The 20,453-nt window shown below is 51.5% G+C and overlaps 1 protein-coding gene across 1 annotated transcript in view; it reads right to left on the reverse strand.

The window, feature by feature from the left end:
- The window catches only part of ANKRD16 (ankyrin repeat domain 16), a 256,684-nt gene that overhangs the window by 164,566 nt on the left and 71,665 nt on the right, over nucleotides 1-20,453 (reverse strand). The gene's annotated exons all lie outside the window — the stretch shown is intronic.

Here is a 20,453-nt window from a genome sequence, read left to right on the forward strand (position 1 = left end):
GGCCCAGTATCTGTGGAGAAGGTCCAATGGGGCAGGCATGGCCCAGCCTCCCTCTCCTGGGCCATTTCTCCATGTCAACATGGGCTGGCATCTCCAGGTCATACTCTCAGTGTGTCAACCCTGGGGGCCCCAGAGGAGGTTTCCTGCCTCTTGGGACTCCCTGAGTGACCCTCTGGGGTTCCCAAGCTGCCCCTGTAGTCCCTCCCTCACTGCCTGCTGTTTTTACCTGCTCTGGCCTGGTGGGGGGCCCTGAGGGATGCTGCGTCTCAGAGGGGTCAGTGAGTGAGGACATGCTATAGATGCCACGTGTGTGTTTCCTCAGCCATCTCACACCCTACTCATAGGCTACCTGTGCCCAGACTCAGCTGTCTCGCACATATGTGTATACCTGTATGTATATGAGTATACATATATGCATATATGAGCACACGCATGGCAGAATGCAATGCACACCAGACATGAGCACACAGGTCAAACTACAGAGCATACACATGTGTGCGAGCACTGGTCCAGAGTGTGTGTGCTCCTCGAGGTCAGCAGATTGAGTCTGCAGCTGCCTGAGGTTACAGTCCCGCTCCCTTTTGTGCCATGCTCTCCCTCACTACCCTCTGGGCTCTGCTCTTTGCCTCAGACACGCACACAGGCTCAGCACAGCACTTTGTTTGGGGGAGGCCTGGCAAGGATCCATCGTGAATGTGGGGACCTTCAGGCAACGCCTCTTCCCCAGACAGAAGTTGATGGGTCTTGGGGGATGCGGCACTGGCCACTCTGACTCCTAAGCTCTCCCCTCTCATGGGTAGAGCGATCTGGGACCAACCCACCAACCTCGCAGGTCTGTCTGTCACATAGGACTTGACTCTGACTCTGACCTGCGGCCAATTTCCCCCTTTGGGGAGAAGAACAACTGTTCGAACCACACAAGGACGTTTTGTGTTTGTAAAACTTGAAATTTATTTTTTTATGACTTTGATAGCAGATGTGCTATTTATTTATTTAAGATGTACACGGGACCCGCACAGACTATGCACATGGGGTGGGGGGGATGTGGGATCAAGGCTGCCTCTGGGCTCCCTGTGGGCCCAATTCATTGTCTGGGATGGACTTTGCCGACATGGGCACATCTATTTTGCAGTTGCCAGATCAATAAAATGCCTGGTTGAAAAAACCCTAACAATGTGCACCTATTCTTCTGGGGGGGGGGGGCGCACGTGGGGGCTAAGGTCTGGCCTCTGCAAACTCAGTGTAAAATAAAATCCCTACACAGGGACTGAAGAGATAGCATGGAGGTAAGGCATTTGCCTTGCATGCAGAAGGATGGTGGTTTGAATCCCGGCATCCCATAAGATCCCCTGTGCCTGCCAGGAGTGATTTCTGAGCGTAGAGCCAGGAGTAACTCCTGAGCACTGCCGGTGTGACCCAAAAATAAAAAAAAAACAAAAAACAAAGAAACAAAAGATCCCTACACATTGTGAAATCACCCCACATGCTGTATGTATTTCTACCCCCAGGTGGACAGCTCAGAAGGAGCAAGATAGCCTTGTGGTACCTCTTCTTGACCCCAACAAAGCCAAACCGCTCTTTTATTCTCCCAGAACAAAATCCACCAGGGTGAGATGGGATAGAAAGATCCATCTAGGCTTTTACATATCAAAAGAAATTTTTGGTTTTGTTTAGTTTTAGGATCACAAAGGAAAGGTTTAAAGGGAAGGAAGAGGGCCCCTGAGATAGCACAGTTGTAGAACTTTTGCCTTGCATGCAGCTGATCTAGGGCAGATGGTGGTTCGAATCCCTCCCAGCATCCTAGGAGCCTGTCAGGAGCGATTTCTGAGTGCTGCTGGATGTGACCCAAAAACAAAAACAGAAAAAAGGAAAGGAAGATTGGGGAATGCCTTGGTTTTGGGTTGGGTGGGCTGGGTGTCATCTTATGCTTAGAACAGGCTTATGCTTAGACCCAGCAGGCTTGTGCTTACACAGTGTGGGGCACTCCTGGCAGGCTCGGGGAACCATATGGGATGCCAGGATTTGAACTGCCGCCCTTCAGCATCTAAGGCAAATGCCCTACTGCTGCGCTATATCTCTGGCCCAGGTCCTTCCTTCTTGACCATAGCAAAGAACTCGGTGGAGTGGGGGTCCTGTCCCATCCATCTTTCAGGGTCTGGTCTAAAGATGTTGGGAGATTCCATGGGGGCCAGAGCGGTGGCACAAACGGTAAGGCTGCTAGCCTTTCGCATGCTAGCCTAGCATGGATCTCGGTTTGATCCCCCGGCATCCCATATGGTCCCCCAAGCCAGGAGCGATTTCTTGTTTTTTTTTTTTTTTTTGTGTGTGTGGGGGGGGGTCACACCCGGCAGCGCTCAGGGGTTCCTCCTGGCTCTACGCTCAGAAATTGCTCCTGGCAGGCTCAGGGGACCATATGGGATGCTGGGATTCAAACCACCATCCTTCTGCATGCAAAGCAAATGCCTTACCTCCATGCTATCTCTCTGGCACGCCAGTAGTGATTTCTGAGCGCATAGCCAGGAGTAACCCCTGAGTGTCACTGGGTGTGGCCAAAAAAAAAAAGATGTTAGGAGGTTCCCTAAGGGATAGTGAGGGGCACCAGGCCCAGCCAGTGCTGAGCCTGTGTGTCCATGGGAGGGGGGAGGTTTCCTGGGGTCACTGAATGCTTGAATCTGCAGGACGATGGGGCGATGCTGGGAACAGTGAAGTCATTACGTGAGCAAATGCGAATTAGGACCAGCCGTCGAGATTTGTGCATTGCTAGGTCTCCAGAGGCATGAAGCCCACAGTGGAAGGGGCTGCAGTCTCAGGCCCATTTCCCAGACAAGGACCCTGAGGCTCATGGAGGTAAAAATAGCCCAAGTAGGAGGGCAATGAGGCAGCAGCCCTCAGGCAGGCACCCACCCTGAGCCCTGTAACTGGACCAGGAGTCTTTCGGGATTTGGGGTGCTGGCCCTGGTTCCTTTTGGCTACAGCCATTGAACTCCGCTGATGATAATATACAAATAATATACACATTCTGGCTTGAATTTCTCTTGTACTTCTAAGAGGCTTCAGCCTTAAGCTAAAGACAGCTCTTTAGCTAAAGGGAAAGTGGAGGTGAGGAGTCCAGAAAGGCTCCCAGCAGTGATGGGCCAGAGGGGATGCTAGGGTGGACCCTGGGGCAGGGCCAAATGAACATCCCCAGGCCCACCCATAGGCAGCACCTGTCATGGCTCCGCCCCTAAGGCATCGCCCACCACAGACCATGCCACTAAGGCCATGCCTACAAGGTACCGTCCATCTCATACCATCACCTACCCTGGGTACTTTCCTCAAGCATCCCTCATCTCCCTTTGCCCTTGGCTTCATTGTGAGCTTTTCCCCTCTAGAGTTTCTTAGCAATGCAGGGGCAAAGAATGGGTGCCTGAACCCCCCACAGCACAGTTGAGGAGATAAGGCATTTGCCTTGCATGCAGAAGGTCGGTGGTTCAAATCTGGGTATCCCTGCCAGGAGCAATTTCTGAGCACAGAGCCAGAAGTAACCTCTGAGTGCTGCTGGGTGTGACCCCAAAACAAACAAACAAAATTAAATATTAAAAAAAAAAAAAGAAATCGCTCCTGGTAGGCTCAAGGAACCATATGGGATGCCGGATATTGAACCTGGGTTTGTCCAGAGTCATCTGTTTGCAAGGCAAACGAGCTATGCTACTGCTCAGGCCCCTTTGGGGTCTTTTGTTGTTTTGGGTCCACACTCGGCAGTAGGCTCAGGGAACCATATGGGATGCCAGATATTGAACCTGGGTTTGTCCAGAGTCATCTGTTTGCAAGGCAAACGAGCTATGCTACTGCTCAGGCCCCTTTGGGGTCTTTTGTTGTTTTGGGTCCACACTCGGCAGTGTTCAGGAGTCACTCCTGACTCCACTCAGAAATCGCTCCTGACAGGCTCCATGGACCATATGGGATGCCAGGATGAAACCTGGGTCCATCTCAGGTGTCTGTATGCAAGGCAAACGCCCTACTGCTGTGCTATTGCTCCTTGTTGAGAGGATTTTGATTCTGATTTTCTGAACATACAAGGAGAATCACCTAACGTATTGGGAGCAATCCTATTGACTCAAGTATTCAGGAAAAGTAGAATAAAGGGACCCTGGTGTCTGTCTGGTATGTTCAGGGACCCGAATTCCTTCCAATATGGGAACCCTCTTCACTCACAACCCCAGATTAAACTCTGTAGGGCTGGGAAGGGGTCTCTGAGGTACAGCACATGCCTAGCATGTGTTAAGTCTGGGGTTTGGACCTATGGCACTGCAAAGGAATCTTTGGAAACTTAAAGAAGTAAATAAAATACCTAAGTTTTGGATAGCTGAAGAGCAAGCTTGAAAGTAATGAAAACCAAACCACTACCAAGGAAATACCAAGATTCTTCCATGAAAACATTTCACAAAACTTCCTAAAACCCACAGGAAAAACAAAAACACGAAACTATTTGCCGCAAGTTGGACCCCGAGATTATCCTAAAATACAGATGGGAGCAACATTTAGCAAACAAAAAGAAAGTTTTGTTTGTTTCTTTTGGGCTCATACCCAGGGGTATTCAGGGGTTACTCCTGGCTCTGCACTCAGAAATTATTCCTGGTAGGCTTGGGGGACCCTATGGGATGCCAGGGATCGAATCCTGGTGGGCCACATGCAAGGCAAGTGCTCTCCCCTCTGCACTATGACTCCAGCCTCGGGAGGACATGCTGAGCAGCCCCCACAGTTCAAAGCTCAGGTGTGTGCAAAGGGCTGAAGTGGGAGCTGAGTAAATGTGTCTACACGTGCCCAGCACAGCTGTTTCCCACAGGGCTGCACTATCTACACTGCTATTTGTTCGTGGCAGATGAGTATATGGACCTGAGTCCTAGGGTTCTGGGGTTCTGCTGGTGCTTCTAAGACCTTGGTCTCCTCCTTTAAGGTTTGTGTTCCCCAGGAAGACCCCACAACTCATGTCAAGTGCTCCCTGAAAACCCCTGTTCTGGGACACATTCCACACAGAGCCGCAGCTTTCCCAGAAAGGTCCTCATTCGTGCTGCTGGAGTATTTACAGATGGAGGTTTTCAGGTGTGAGACAGTGCACCCTCTGGACACTGCAGAGATGTCCCAGAGGAGACTCAGGCTGGATATGCAGTGTCTGAAGTTGGGGTGTTGCATATGAACCCTGCTTTCTAGAGTTTCTTAGCAATGCAGGGGCAAAGAATGGGTGCCTGAACCCCCAGCCCAGCCACTTCTGTGATTACTGAGTGTAGAACCACCACAGTTTTCCACAGGTGGGTTACTGTGGTTATCTACAAGGTCGCCAGGCTTCTGCAGCTTACTGCAATAAGCTGCAAGTCTGCCTGCTGCTTGGCTGCTGTTCGGCTGCCAGGGCCCAGAGGCTGCTAGAACCCAGAGCAGCAAGGCTAGCAGGGTCCTTGGGGTCAAGGAAAGAAAGAGAGAGAGAAAGAGAGAGAAAGATGGAAATTCACTGGCCAGAGGTGACCAGGGGGAGGCCTCTAGTCCTGGGTTCAATAGAGAGAGATAGAGGGATAGATACCAAGCAGGCAGCATCTCACAGATGCTTTATCTTCAGTCCCCAGGTTCTGTTCTGGTCCCTATTCTAGGTCCTTACCCCCCAAAGATCCAAGCTTTTCCTTTAATACCTGGCATGACAAGGGGCATGTGGCCAAAGAATGTGCCCAGGTTCAAGTGTCATTACAGTGTATCCACGGAGCTTGTCCAGGTCTAACTACCAATTGGGGGTTTCCAAGGGATATATCCAAACCCGATTACTATTACATCACCAGACCTGAGGAAATTCCAGGGAATGGAATTTCCGGACATGGTTGAGTTGTTGGGCCTGTCCTGGTGGGCTAAGGTTTCTGTCAGTGGAAACTCCAAGGGAGAAAAGAGCCTTGTTGTCCTTGGAGGCAGAGGCGTGTGCCTTCATCCAGTGGGGCTGGCCTGGCATAGCCGAGATTTGTTCTATGGCAGGGCATGTGACTCCAAAAGTAAACAAAGTGCTTTTCTTTCTGGGGCTGAGATGGGGCTCTGCCTGCCGCCGGCCCTGAGCTTACTTTTCGGACATCCGCCCGGCCAGACCAAACAAGGAAGCCACTGGCTGGTTCAAGAGTTCAGTGCTGTTCTGGGGAAAATCCTGCCTCAGCTGCCCCCCACTCTGTCGCCAAACGTCGGGACCTTCTCTGGTTCTCATGGCCCTTTGGGGATTAGTTGTGGGGTTGAGGGAATTGGGAGCTAACTAGTCTCTGTCCTGGGAGTTTCCAGAGATGGAACCCGATGAGTGGACATTGGGACAGGGCTGACTCCTGACTCTATGCTCAGAACTCACTCCTGTCTCTGTGCTTGGGGATCACCCTTATCTGGACTTGGGGAACCATGTAGAGTGCCAGGAATTAAACCTGGGTCAGCTATGTGCAAGGCAAATACTCTTCCCACTGTCCTATTTTAAAGAGGGCACAGGAAGTTATTGGTGGATGCCTGAGAAGAGACAGCAGCACCCAAAGATGCCCATAGCAGATATGGGTGAGGTCAGGAGGTCAGGGAAGACCCCTGTGTGCTCCACCCTCTTTGTAGGAACCTGAATCTAAGGGTCATGCTCACAGGTTTCTGATCAGGTATCTGAGAGCACCTTGCATGATGGGGAGGGGCAGCAGCAGGACCCACCAGGCCTGATCCCAGAGCCTCATCTTAGGAGCCTTTTACTTTGCACTCTGTTAGCCCTGGGTCTTTCCTGGAATCTGAGGAGGGAAGAGTTGCAGCAGCTGAAGGACGTGCCACTGGACAGTGAGAGGTGGACAGATGAACTATGGGCCAAGAAGGAGGGGTCAGGGTATGTCAGGATGAAGCATGAGGTAAGTAGGCAAGAGGTCAGGGGGTGTCAGTGCCCACACTTGCCCCTCTGTGGCTGGGAGTCCAGGCTGACCCCTGAGCTCAAGATGACCTCTGACCCCTGGCTGGCTGGCTGGTTGGCTGGGACTCTAATGACTCAGGGGCTCAGGAAGGTGTTTTATTTGCATTAACTATTGATTAGAAGGAAGCAGGTCAGCCGGATGTAGGAAGGGGTGTGACCCCAATCTAGGTACCTTTCCCTCTCTCTCCCAGGTGCAATGACCCCCCACCAAGTACAGAAAATAGAACAGAGATGACAGACAGACTCAATGATAGTGTGACAGGCTGAACCCCAGGATGACCTGTGATGTGATATGATATGAGGTGAGGTTGAGCCTGGTCCAGCGGCCACGGAGTCTGTAATCACAGACACGCCCAGGCTGGGGATGGGGACTGCTGTCCCTTCAGTCTGCTGTTTGCAGCAGGAAAACCAGGCTCAGCTGGGTGCCGCCTTCCTGCCAACACCTTGCATTTTTTTTTCTTTTTGATTTTTGGGTCACACCTGGCAGTGCTCAGGGGCTACTCCTGGCTCTATGCTCAGAAATTGCCCCTGGCGGGCACAGGGGACCATATGGGTTGCCGGGATTCGAACACTGTCCTTCTGCATAAAAGGCAAACACCTTACCTCCATATTATCTCTCCGGCCCCAATCCCTTGCATTTGGCCATAGCTATTCTGCCCTCTGATCACTGTGGAGAATGGTCTAAGTGGAAAAACTGCCTCTCCTGGAAGCTCCAGCAGACACTTAATTGGAGATGAAGAAAACTTTCTCTTGGAGGGGAAAATCTTGGAGGGGATCTTGGAGGGGATCCAAGATCTCTTGGAGGGGAGGACCAGATCCTAGTCACTTAGTCCTTTTTTTTTTTTTTTTTTTTTTGGTTTTTTGGTTTTTTGGGTCATACCCGGTGATGCTCAGGGGTTACTCCTGGCTGTCTGTTCCGAAATAGCTCCTGGCAGGCACGAGGGACCATATGGGACACCGGGATTCGAACCAACCACCTTTGGTCCTGGATCGGCTGCTTGCAAGGCAAACGCCACTGTGCTATCTCTCCGGGCCCTTTCATGATTTTTTTTTTTTTTTTAGTTAGTCCTTTTCTTGACCAGTAAAAGCAGGTTGGGCAAAGAGAAGATCTAAAAACTCACAAATTCCTGTTCCCCTAAAGCCTGAAATAAATCTTTATTGTAAAAAGTGCTGGTTTAAGCTCTGGGCAAAGAAAACTACCCTAGGGAAATCTCTACACTTTTAGCTGCAAGACAGGTACAATTCAATGTTTTCATTCCCCCAGCCACCCATGTCTGTTTATCCACCCGCTATTCATTAATTCACTCATCTGCCACTATACCTTTATCCATCACTATCCACTCTTTCATCAACCTAATCATCCACTCACCCATCTATCCACCCATCCACCCATCCACAATCCATTCATACTCCATCCACTATCTATCCACCCATCCATTTATCTACCCATCCATCATCCACTTTTCATTTCATCCATTCACCCATCCATCCATCTTCCCTTCCTCCTTCCCTTCTTCCTTCCTTCCTTCCCTCCCTCCCTCCCTCCCTCCCTCCCTCTCTCCCTTTCTTACTCCCTCCCTTCCTCCCTCCCTCCCTCCCTTCCTTCCTCCCTCCCTCCCTCCCTCCCTCCCTCCCTCCCTCCCTTCCTTCCTTCCTTCCTTCCTTCCTTCCTTCCTTCCTTCCTTCCTTCCTTCCTTCCTTCCTTCCTTCCTTCCTTCCTTCCTTCCTTCCTTCCTTCCTTCTTCCCTTCCTCCCTCCCTCCCTCCCTCCATCCTTCCCTCCCTTTCTCCCTCCCTCCCTTCCTGCCTCCTTCCTGCCTCCCTCTCACATATTCAGCTCTTCCATCTTATTTTCTCAGCAGACAGTCAGTCCTTCTTTAATCTGCAGTTCAAACTCCTTTCCTTGGTTGATAGGTGGCTACTGTGTTGGAGGAGCCCAAGATCTTGTCCCCTAGGGTCTTCCAGGTCTGGGCAGCATTCGTAGTCAGAGATGGAGTCTGGGGGGGTGTGTCTATGCTTGCCCTTTTCTCAGGCCACCTTGGTTGTCCTGGTGACAGCTCCAGGGACTGCTGCAGCACCCCCACCCCACCTCCATCTGTGACTCAGACACAGCATCCCATGCATGTGTGGGCCCAAAGGCACAAGAATGCGCTGAGTCATGCCTCCTGGATGCCCTGCTGGCTCTGCCCTTCCAGCCTGGCCCTCTCCTCACCAGGACCCCTTTGCCAAGTCCCATGGGAGTGAGAGAGCATGTGACTTCTTTGGTGGCGGAAGACTGCAGGCTCTGTGAGCTCCAAGTTCCAATGGGACACTCCTAGGACACAGGTTGGGACAGAGGCAAAGAGTGGGGCTGGGATACAGCAGGACAATGAGAAGCTGACCCTGAGGGACCTTTGTCATCTTGAATGCCCCGTGATGCAGGTCATTGACTGACCACTACTACGCTGCCTTTGGCTGGTTTCCCAGTCTCGGAACACAGTTTCTAAGACTGCCAAGTGCATAGAGAATTTAAGCATGGAAAAAACTGTGAGGGGCAATTGGGCCACACTTTATGGTGCTTAGGGGTCACTAATGGAGCTCAGGAAACTGTATGTGGGACTGTATGTGGAACAGGGCCAGCTGGGGCCAGAGTGATAACACAGCTGGGAGGATGTTTGCCTGGCATGAGGCTGACCTAGGTTCAATCATCCCCAGCATCCTACATGGTCCCCTGAGCCTGCCAGAGCGATTCTTTTTTTTTTTTTTTTTTGGTTTTTGGGTCACACCCGGCAGCACTCAGGGGTCACTCCTGGCTCCATGCTCAGAAATCACTCCTGGCAGGCTCGGGGGACCATATGGGATGCCGGGATTTGAACCACTGTCCTTCTGCATCTAAGGCAAGCAAGCACCTTACCGCTGTGCTATCTCTCCAGCCACCAGACTGATTCTTGAGTGCAGAGTCAGGAGACAGCCCTGAGTACCACCAAATGTGGCCCCAAAACAAAAACCAAAGAATTGGGCCAACTGCAGGCAATGTAAGTGACTTCATCCTACACCAGCTCTTTGCCCATGATGATGAAGATGAAGATGGTGATGATTATGTTTGAGACTTGGGTATTAGACCCAGGTCTCTCGCATGAACTTTATCATCCAGCCTCAGCTTCTAGCAATAAAGCACCTCATTTTGGTGGTATTTTATGTTGATATTTTATCAGTTTAGCCTGACTAGAGTAAGTGCCCATTACAGTCCCATTAGCAAGTATGTACCGGGTAAGAGCAAATGGGAGACTCCACGCTCAGAAATGAGGATCCCGCTCCTCCTCAACCCCTATCTAGATTTTCCATGAACCTTCCAGGGCCCCTTCCTGACTCCTCCCTGACTCTGGAAACCACCATCTTACTTTTTGTTTCCTTTTCCCAAATTGTGAGAATCAGAAGTGAAAGTGGTTGTTGAGGAAATTCCTGGTGGCTGTGCTTTAATGGGGAGGAGGTACAGCTTCTTCCTTTTTGGGGACCAGCACCCTACCTGCATCCGCCCATGGTGGTGCCTTTCCATGTCTGTGGATCTCCTGGAAGTTTCTGGAGGCTTCTGTGATGGGCCTCCCCAGAGCAGGGCACAGGGTCCACCTCCGGGTGAGATCCCAGCTCTGGGTGGGACCCCTGAGTGAGATCTGGGTACTGAGCTGCTTTTTGAAGGGTTTTCAATGGCTACTATATCACTTAGTGTCCCATTCCCCAAGCATTGCCTTTCACCAAATTGTGGATTCTCCAACTGGATCTTAGGGTTAAGTTCCAAGGATTTGGGGGCCACTGCAGGAAGTGCAGAGGGTGAACCCCAGATCAGCAGTAGCAAGGAAAGTGCAGTAACCTCTGTACTTCCTCCAGGCCCTGAAGTTCCAGTGTGAGTCCCCCCCCACAGGCCCCCAGACCCTATGACAGCCCCCCTGTCCCTGTACCCTCACATCCCTTAGCTCTCCTAAACCCTGGAGTCAGTGTGGCTGATTTTTCAGACTTCATGGTCCACACCTGGGTAACCACTCAGCAGGTGTTTTCCTCCCTGTCCCCACCATCTGTACTGTCATCCACTTCCTTCCCTTTTGTCCGAAAAGGCTGGATTTCCCCTTGTGTGACAGCACGTAGATGGGAGAATTGAGACGTGTCTCCTCGGCCATGAGCTCTGGAGTGTTCTGAGGTGACATTGGTGCCACACATCATGCCCCAACCACTGCAAGTACCCCTCACTGCTCACTCAGCCTTTGGGGCTCCTTAGAGTAGAGCCTGTTTCAGTTACCCTCATCTGCATGCGACCTCGACAGAGCTGAGGTGATGGGACATGAGCAGGTCCCATCCTGTCTCCTTAGAATGCCTGGGCACCCATCAGATGAGGGACTAATATCTAAGATGCAAGGTACTGACAGAACTTAATAAGAAAAAAAGCATTTAGCCCCATCAAAAAATGGGGAGAAGAAATGAACAGACAATTCCTTAAAGAATAAATACAAAAGGCCAAAAGACACAAGAAAAAATGCTCCACAACACCAATCATCAGGGAGATGCAAATAAAAACAACAATGAGGGCCGGAGAGATAGCATGGAGGTTGGGCATTTGCCTTGCATGCAGAAGGACGGTGGTTCGAATCCCAGCTTCTCATATGGTCCCCCAAGCTTGCCAGGAGTGGTTTCTGAGTGTAGAGCCAGGAGTAACCCCTGAGCGCTGCCGGGTGAGACACAAAAACAAACAAACAAAAAACAACAACAATGAGGTACCATCTCATGCCACAGAGGCTGGCACACATCACAAAGAATAAGAACAATCAGTGCTGGTGGGGATGTGGGGAGAAAGAAACTCTCATTCACTGCTGATGGGAATGTTGTCTTGTTCAGCCTTTATGGAAAACAATATGGAGATTCCTCAAAAAACTGAAAATTGGGGCCAGAGCAGTGGCACAAATGGTAAGGCTAGCCTAGGACGGACTGCGGTTTGATCCCCCAGTGTCCCATAGGGTCCCGAAAGCCAGGAACCATTTCTGAGCGCATAGCCAGGAATGACTCCTGAGCGACACCAGGTGACGCACAGGATGGAGCTTCCATTGGGCTGCACAGCCCATCAGAACCACGAGAGGACCAGTCCAGCTTCAACTTGTCCCACTCAAGCCCCAACATTCGGCCCAAGTCCCGTTTAGGCAACTGCCTACACGTATCACTAACTTTCCGTTTCTTTTTTTTTTTTTTTTGGTTTTTGGTTTTTGGGCCACACTCGGCAGTGCTCAGGAGTTACTCCTGGCTGTCTGCTCAGAAATAGCTCCTGGCAGGCACGGGGGACCATGTGGGACACCGGGATTTGAACCAACCACCTTTGGTCCTTGATAGGCTGCTTGCAAGGCAAACGCCGCTGTGCTATCTCTCCGGCCCCGGCTAACTTTCTTTCCGTTTCTTGATTCATCACCGATCTCTAAAATAAACTGTGACAAAGTGCTGCGGTTAGCGCCTCACCAGTTGTCAGGCAGCTCACGCAGGATCTAAAAAACCCCAAACCCAAACCAAACCAAACCCAAAAACAAAAACAAAAACCTGGAAATTGAGCTCCCATATGATCCAGCAATATTACTCCTAGGGATATACAGTAGGAACACAAAAACACAATGCAAAAATGCCTTCAGCACACCTATATTCATTATGGCACCATTTACAATACCCAGAATTTGTAAACAACCCAGATGTTTGACAACAGATGAATGGCTAAAGAAACTGTGGTACATAAACATAATGGAATATTATGCAGCCGTCAGAAGAAATGAGGTTATGAAATTTTCCTATACATGAATGGACATGGAATCTATTATGCTGAGTGAAGTGTGTCAGAGGAGAGAGATAGACACAGAATAGTCTCTCTCATCTATGGGTTTAAGAAAAGTAAAGAATATTATTGTAATAATACAAAGAGATAATAGAGATAAGGACGGGAAGGTCCGGCCCATAATATGAAGCTTACCACAAAGAGTGGTGAGTTCAGTTGGAGAAATAACTATACTGACAACTTCCATGACAATGATAGTGAACAAGAGAAATAGAATGCCTGTTTAGAATATAGGCAAGGGGTGGGGGAGGAGGAAGATGAAGGGCATTAGTGGTGGGAATGTTGCACTGGTGAAGGAGTTCTTTTTTGGTGGGGACACACACCTGGCGATGCTCAGGGGTTACTCCTGGCTCTGTGCTCAGAAATCGCTCCTGGCAGGCACAGGGGACCATATGGGATGCTGGGATTTGAACCAACATTGGTCCTGGATCGGCCGCTTACAAGGTAAATGCCTTATAGCTGTGCTATCTCTTCAGCTTTTTTTTTTTAAATATATGTAACTGAAACCCAACTACAAACATGTTTGTAATCATGGTTCTTAAATAAAGATATATATTTAAAAAAATAAAAAAAAAAAGAATGCCCGGGCAGATTCAGGATCTTGGATGTGGCTCCAAAGCAGAAAGAAGCATTAATACTGTTTCCAGCATTATTGCTGTTTCCATCTCTGCACCTTGAGGGGGACAGCACCAACCTGTTTAACAGGAACCATGGGGCTTGGTGTTGGTTTTGAGAGACCCGGGGAACAGTGTGGGCTCATCCCCACTCCCCTGGACACAGTTTCACAGCACCCCTGAAGGCAGGCACTAGGTGGAAGGGGTGGAAGGGACCACAGGGACGAATGTGGGTGTCAGCTTCTGCAACCCTCCAGACTTGATATTTGTGTCTCTGACGAAGCAGGTGAGGTGGTAAATCTGCTGGGCCAGTGACTAGGTCGGACAACTATAGATTTAGCTCCTACGTGAGCTGCCTGACAACTGGTGAGGCGCTAACGGCAGCACTTTGTCACGGTTTATTTTAGAGCTCAGTGATGAATCAGGAAATGGAAGGTTAGTGACACGAGTTGGCAGTTGCCTAAAAGGGACTTGGGGTGAATCTTGGGGCTTGGGTGGGACAAGTTGGAGCTGGACTGGTCCGTGCATGGTTCTGATGGGCTGTGTAGCCCAATGGAAGCTCCATCCTATGTCTGTTCTGCTCTTGATAGCTCCTGACTCTCATGGCTACTCTGGACAGAACCCGAGGCCTGGCAAGCTCATCTCTGCCCTTTCTCTGACCATTCTCAGGTCCAGATCCTCCTCTGCTGCCCTAGAGTCCATAGCCAGAATAACTACTCAAGCCTCATTTTCTCCTTGGACGTGTTTTTTCCCAGGCGGAGGCTCTGCTCCAAGAATGAGGCTCTCAGGTGGAACACCTGCCTCTCCTCCCCTTCCAAGACTTCCCTGAGTGTGAGGGGCTTGGGTGCTGCTTGGGGACCTCTCGCATAGATTCAGGGAAGAGCAGAACTTAGAGCCCCTCCAGGCTGAGCAATGTCTGGAAGCAGCAGGAATGGAGTTGGTTGGTGCCAGCACACATGGGACACACAGACACTCATGGATGCACACGGACACACAAAAACACATGGAGACACACAGCTATGCACATGACACATGGACACTCACAGATACATGACACACACGAATATACATGAACACTCATGGGTGCACAAATACAGATACATGGGCATACAAGGACACACACAGATACATGGACACACATGTCTTACAGGGACACACAGATACAGGGATACACCGGGCCACTTGAGCCTCGCACTTTGCATAGGCCCAACTGAGCTGTGACCCCGATAGGAAGAAACACCTGCCCCAGGGCTCACCCAGAGACTCTAGGCAGTGGGGATCTGTAGCCCCATCCCCCCATTCTTTGTGTAACCCTACCTACAAGAAAGACCCTCCCATTTCTGGGAGGGGTCTTGGGGAGGTTACAAAAGATTTGGCCTCAGGGGCAAAAGGGGATTTGCATGGATGGAGAATGGAGAAGTAGCAGGAGGAGAGATGGCTGAAAGACAAGTTAGAATGCAGGGCTGAATAAGGATGCAGCGTAAATGGTTATGATAAGCCACGCATGTTGGCCAGGGCAAATGAAGATGTTATCTTCTGAAGAAACCTGTCTGTGAGTGGATTTTCTCCTTGCTGCCACCCTGAATCGGGAGACCCAACAGCTGGTGGGGTTTGGAGCCACGTCATGGCCTGGGACGGCAGAGAAAGGCCCCTCCATTCATCCCATCACCATCTAGCTTCATCCAAAGGGCCTCTTTATTATTATTATTATTATTATTATTATTATTATTATTATTATTATTTTGGTTTTTGGGCCACACCTGGCGGTGCTCAGGGGTTCCTCCTGGCTGTCTGCTCAGAAATAGCTCCTGGCAGGCACGGGGGGGGGGGGGGGACCATATGGGACACTGGGATTCGAACCAACCACCTTTGGTCCTGGATCAGCTGCTTGCAAGGCAAACGCCGCTGTGCTATCTCTCCAGGCCCGCCTCTTTATTATTTTATACTACAGGGACCCAGGGCCTGTGGGGTCTCTGCCTTCCCCCAAGTCCTTCACATGCTGACTGGATGGGTGAGAGTGCCTGGTATGAGAGACAAGGGTTCTCAATAATCAGTCCAGACTCCTGTGAGAATGGACCCCTGACCTAGTTCTTAAATGTTTCGTGTGTCTAATCAGCACTAGGGAACCTTGGGGACTTTCTCCCTGCACTCCCTGCCTGGCTAGCCTCACCCCTGGCTAGCCTTTGTGCAGACTCGGCAGGTCAGCGTGTCTCAGCCACTTTCTGTGCCTGCTGTGACTCTGACTGCGCCTCTGCGCAGATTCTGCATGCTCCTGCATGGAGCAGGTGGTGTGTATATGTGTCATTGTCTCTGTGTGTGTGAGTGAAATCTGTGTGTTGTGTGTGAGTGTCTCTGTGTGTCTGTTTGTGTGCATATGTGTATCAATGTGTGTGAGTGCCTGTCTGTGAGAATAGCTGTGCGTGAATGTTTGTGTCTGTGTGTAAGTCTGCGTGTGTCTGAGTTTCTGTATGTGGGTCCGTGTGAGAATGTGTGTGCGAGTGTTTGTCTAAGAAAGTATGCATCTATGTGTGGAGATCTGTGTGTGAATGTCTGTGTCTGTGCATGAATGTCTGTGTGTGTGCTTGAGTGTCTGGGTGTGTAAGTCTGTGTCTATGTGTGACCACTTGGGCGGGACAAAGGGCTTTTGTCGATGCACTTGGAGCCTGGAGGCTTCAAATAGGTCAGGCGAGTTGGGGCGTCTGTCTGCTCCCTTACTTGGCATTTCATTTGCTGCAGCTCAGCATTCTGTGGCTGGGCACAAGGGCCAACTGGGCATCTCTGGACTGGTCCTGAGGTTTCTGCTAGGGGGAGGCTAGGGGCTTTGTGTGTGTGTGTGTGTGTGTGTGTGTGTGTGTGTGTGTGTGTGTATGATGGGCCAGTGTGCCTATGCTCATGGCTGAATACATGCATACCCATGAACATGTAGATGGGCAATGCATGAACATGTGTTGCCTTGCCCATGTGTGTGCATGTATGGTGTCTTTCCTGTCCCAGTAGCAACTGCCCCCCCTCCTGTGTCTACTAGACCCCCCCCTCCAGAGTCCAGGACTTGAACTCAGTGACCAAATCCCACTCTTTTGGCCTAGCTGGGGCTCAAGGGGCCCAGGGCCTGCGTCAGGACAGACCATGGCTGTGTAATGAGGGTGTCTCTGCACACAACGCAGCTTGCCAGCCTGTTCATGTGCAGACTTCCCTCGAAGACCCTCTGCATCCTGGTGCTCACTGGCCCTTTTAGAGCAAAGCAGCAGCCCCTGAACATCTGAAGGGAGGTGATTTCCCTGGAGGGGACATAAATCTGGGGGGACAGTGAGGGTCTGGACCATGCGGCAGAACACAGGCAGATGCTGTTGTTACAGGGGTCCATGCAGGGCAGACTTCTCGGGTGCCAGGAGAGAGGAACTGGATGTCCTTGCTGCCCCCATCCAATCAGAACTGGTCAGGGCAAAGGAAAGAGAGAGAGGGGGACAGAGGAAAAGAGGGAGAGGAGAGGAGAGGGGAGGGAGAGAGAAGAGAGAGAAAGGGAAATAAAGAGGGAGGGAGAGGAAGAAGAGGGAGAGAGAGGAGAGGGAAACAGACAGAGGGAGAGGGAAAGAGAGGGAGGGAGAGGAAGTAAGAGAGGAGAGAGGGAGAGTGAGAAAGAGAAAGGAAAAGAGAAAGGGAGAGAGAGAGGAAGAGAGAGAGACCAATGCCAAGAGCTCGTTTCCTGCCTCTGCCAAGCAACTGTGTCCTCGGCTCACCCCGGCCAGCTGCTGGCCAGTGGACGCCACTGGGGAGGGAAGATTTGGGAGCCACTGGGGCCTGGATGGCAGTGGCAGGGACATCTTGGTCACCCACAGGAGCCCAAGGCTGCAACCCTTCTCTGCCCATAAGATTCCAAGCTGGGGAGGCGCAGAGGAGAGCAGCTTGGCTTTTCTGGTCTGTGCCCTCTGGAAGTGACTTCCTATAGGGTCATTGGCTCTGGGGCATGAAGGGGATGGGGTCCCCACACTGGAGATGCCCTGTTGCTTGTCTTGCTTTGGGGGAATCACACTCAGGGGTTGGGGTGGGGGGTACATCTGACTGCACTCAGAGGTAACTCTTAACTCTGAGCTCAGAAATTACTCCTGGCAATCTCAGGGGACCATATGGGATGCCTGGGATTGAACCTAAGTCAGCAGCATGCAAGGCAAACGTCCTCCCGCTGTGCTCTGGTTCCGTTTCATGGGAAGTTGGTGTCAATGTTTTATGTAGCGTCTGGATCCAGAAAATTCTGGATGCTCAATCTAGGCAGAGTTTGGAAAGGTCATCAGAGTTGCAGACATCAATGAATTCTCTCAGACCTGGTACTCATCTTCCAGGATACAGAGATGGCTGGGCACTATCATTAGCATCGTCTGTATCCGCTAATTCATCTTTCTGTATCCATCCACCTATCGCTTTAGTATCCATCCACATCATTGTTCATCCATCTCATCTGTATTCATCTTCCTCTCCATCTACCCATCCTTCACCCTTCAACCATCCATTCTACACACCTTACAAACTACCATGGAGAAATGGTGGGGTGTGACATGGGACCTAGACAAGAGGCAGGGCAGGCATGAGCTCTACCTATAGAATCCAGAGCCCCTACGTGTTTTGACTTCCTTGGTGCATGGATGCAGTTCAAGCATCCGAGGATCCGGTCAGCATGGGTCAAGTGCTGGGAGTCCAGGCATGACCATGCCTCAGTTTACCCCAAGCCCCTGCTCATTGTGATTCACAATGTCATAGGGAATGTCATGTATAACACAGGCCTATCTCAGTTTACCCCTGTCCTATTCCTGCCAGCGTGTCACTGTCTGGTGTTAACACCCCATTCTGCAGGGATCCCCAGGAGAAGTCTCAGTGGTCAGATCTTTCCTGATTCTAGCAGATGTTTCACTTTGTTTCTGATATCTCTGTACTGGACAGTTCTGGGGGTGACTGAGGGGTGTCTGACCCGACCCTGCCCACTCTGTGGGAGGGGAAACAGAGCTTCTGGTCTGAGAAGCGCCGGCCTTGCCACCACTGGAGACATTCTGTTGAGGATGGGGATGCTGAGCTTTGTGCCCCGAGGTCCCCACAGCCAGTCAGGCCCCAGTTTCTAAAAATGTGCTGGGTTATGTAAGCCGGGGAAGGATGGAAAAGTACCAGCTAGTGTGGGGGCCGCCATGATTCACTCAGCCGAGCCCTGAATCAGGACGCGCCTCACGCCACCACATAGAGCCCATTCACTGTCGGTTCTGGGACACCATAGTGACAGAAGCTGGCGAGGCCAGCTGCCAGAATGTCTGTGCCCCCAGGTGCCAGGCTGCCCTGCCCCCTCCTGCCAGCCTGCCAGGAACACTTGGGGGACCAGACATGCACCATCCCCGGTGTGCACATGTGTATATATGGATGTGTGTGTATGTGCTCATCTTCGGGCAGGGATGTCGATCCTACTCAAAAAATAGGGGCTGGGGACCTGGGTTAGAGGAAAGCGTCTAGAACACAAATGGTGCTTGCCTGGGCCTCCTTGCAGGTAGGAGGGTGGTTTTTGGGACCCTGGGTGCTCTGAGGCCACAAGCTTGATCTCGTGTGGCTGGGCTGTAGCTGCCATGGTCTCACATGGCTAGGCCATGGCTGTGGTGGTATCACATGACTGGACAGTGGCTATCATGATCTTGCCGGCTAGGTCTTGGTTGCCGTGGTCCCCGCAGGCTCTGTTTCATGTGGCTGACTGTAGCCCCGATGCCCAGGATGCCTGGGGGTGCACTCTATGGCCTCTGGACCAGCTGATCCCTGAGCTGGTGTCCAAGCAAGCTGCTCAGGTCTCACTTTCCTGTGCTGGGAGATGCTACAGATAATATGAGCTCAGGAGGTGGGGCCAGTTCCCGCAAGGCCCCGAGGGCCTTTGCAACCTTTGCCCTTCGTCCTGTCCTGGGCTACGTCACCACCCCGGGCTGCCGCTGGCACAGGGTGCAGAAGGCAGAAGGGCGAGCAGCGAGGCACACGTGGACCCTGTGCCAGTCGGGGTTCGGGGTTCTTGTTCCATCTCACCCCATACTTTCGTCATTGGCTAGTACTGCCCCTAACCTGTGTCTGTGTCAGACACCTACGTCTCTTTCCAGGGGAGACATCAGCCTATTTGGGGTCTCTGCTTGGTTCCTCCTCAGCCATATTGAGCTTCAGCTCCTGTGTCTGCTCACAGGCTCCTGTTGGTACCAACTATCAGGACATCCCAGAACTCGGTCTGGGGCTCCCGCAGACCCAGAGGCTGGGGTGGGTGACCATGGGGTTCAGAGAAGAGCCGGGGGTGACAGAGGGTCAGACACTCAGACAAGTGGTCAGGGAGCCTTGCAGGCCTGGGAGCTGGCTTCAGGAAGTAATGGATACTGGTTGGTCTCTGGGGTCTCCTGACCCTGCTGTCCCCCTCTCCCTTTTCACTCCCTCCCACGTCCATCTCCTGTCCTGGCCCTGCAGGAAACAAGTGGAATGGTTGTGTTACCTGGTTCCTGGCCTGGCTGGGTCAGCGGGGTCCCTTCTCAGTCAAACTCTGCCCAACTCTGGGTCTCTGCTGCCTTCTAGTGGCCCTGATCCAGAAGTACAATTTTATTGCTCCATGGCTTGTCATCAAAGAATCGGCCACCAGCTCCCCTCCCACCCTTCAACTTTCACCTCCCTCCTCCCTTCCCCTCCCCTCCCCTTCAACACTTCTCCCCTCCCTCCCCTTTTTTCTCCCCTATCCTTCTTCTCCTCCATCTCCCCATCTTTTCCCTCTTCCCTCCCTCCCCTCCTCATCCTCCATCCTCGTCCTGCTTCTCCTAATTTTCCCTCTCCTCCTCCCCATCCTCCCTTTCTCTTCCTTCTCCTCCTTTTCCCCATCTCTTCTCTACTTCCTTTCCTTCCTCCCAATTCTCCCTTCCTTCCTCTCCTCCCACTTCCCTCCCCTCCCCTCCCTCTTCCTCCTTCCCTCCCTTGACCCTCATTCTTCCCCTCCTCTCCTCCCAGTCTTCTCTCCCTCCTCCCTCTCTTGCTCTCCTGGGTTTAGACTCCCCCTACCCTCCTTTAGAGTTGAGCCCTGACCAGGAACTTGC

This window comes from Suncus etruscus, chromosome 7 (assembly GCF_024139225.1).
Source record: "Suncus etruscus isolate mSunEtr1 chromosome 7, mSunEtr1.pri.cur, whole genome shotgun sequence".
NCBI lineage: Eukaryota > Metazoa > Chordata > Mammalia > Eulipotyphla > Soricidae > Suncus > Suncus etruscus.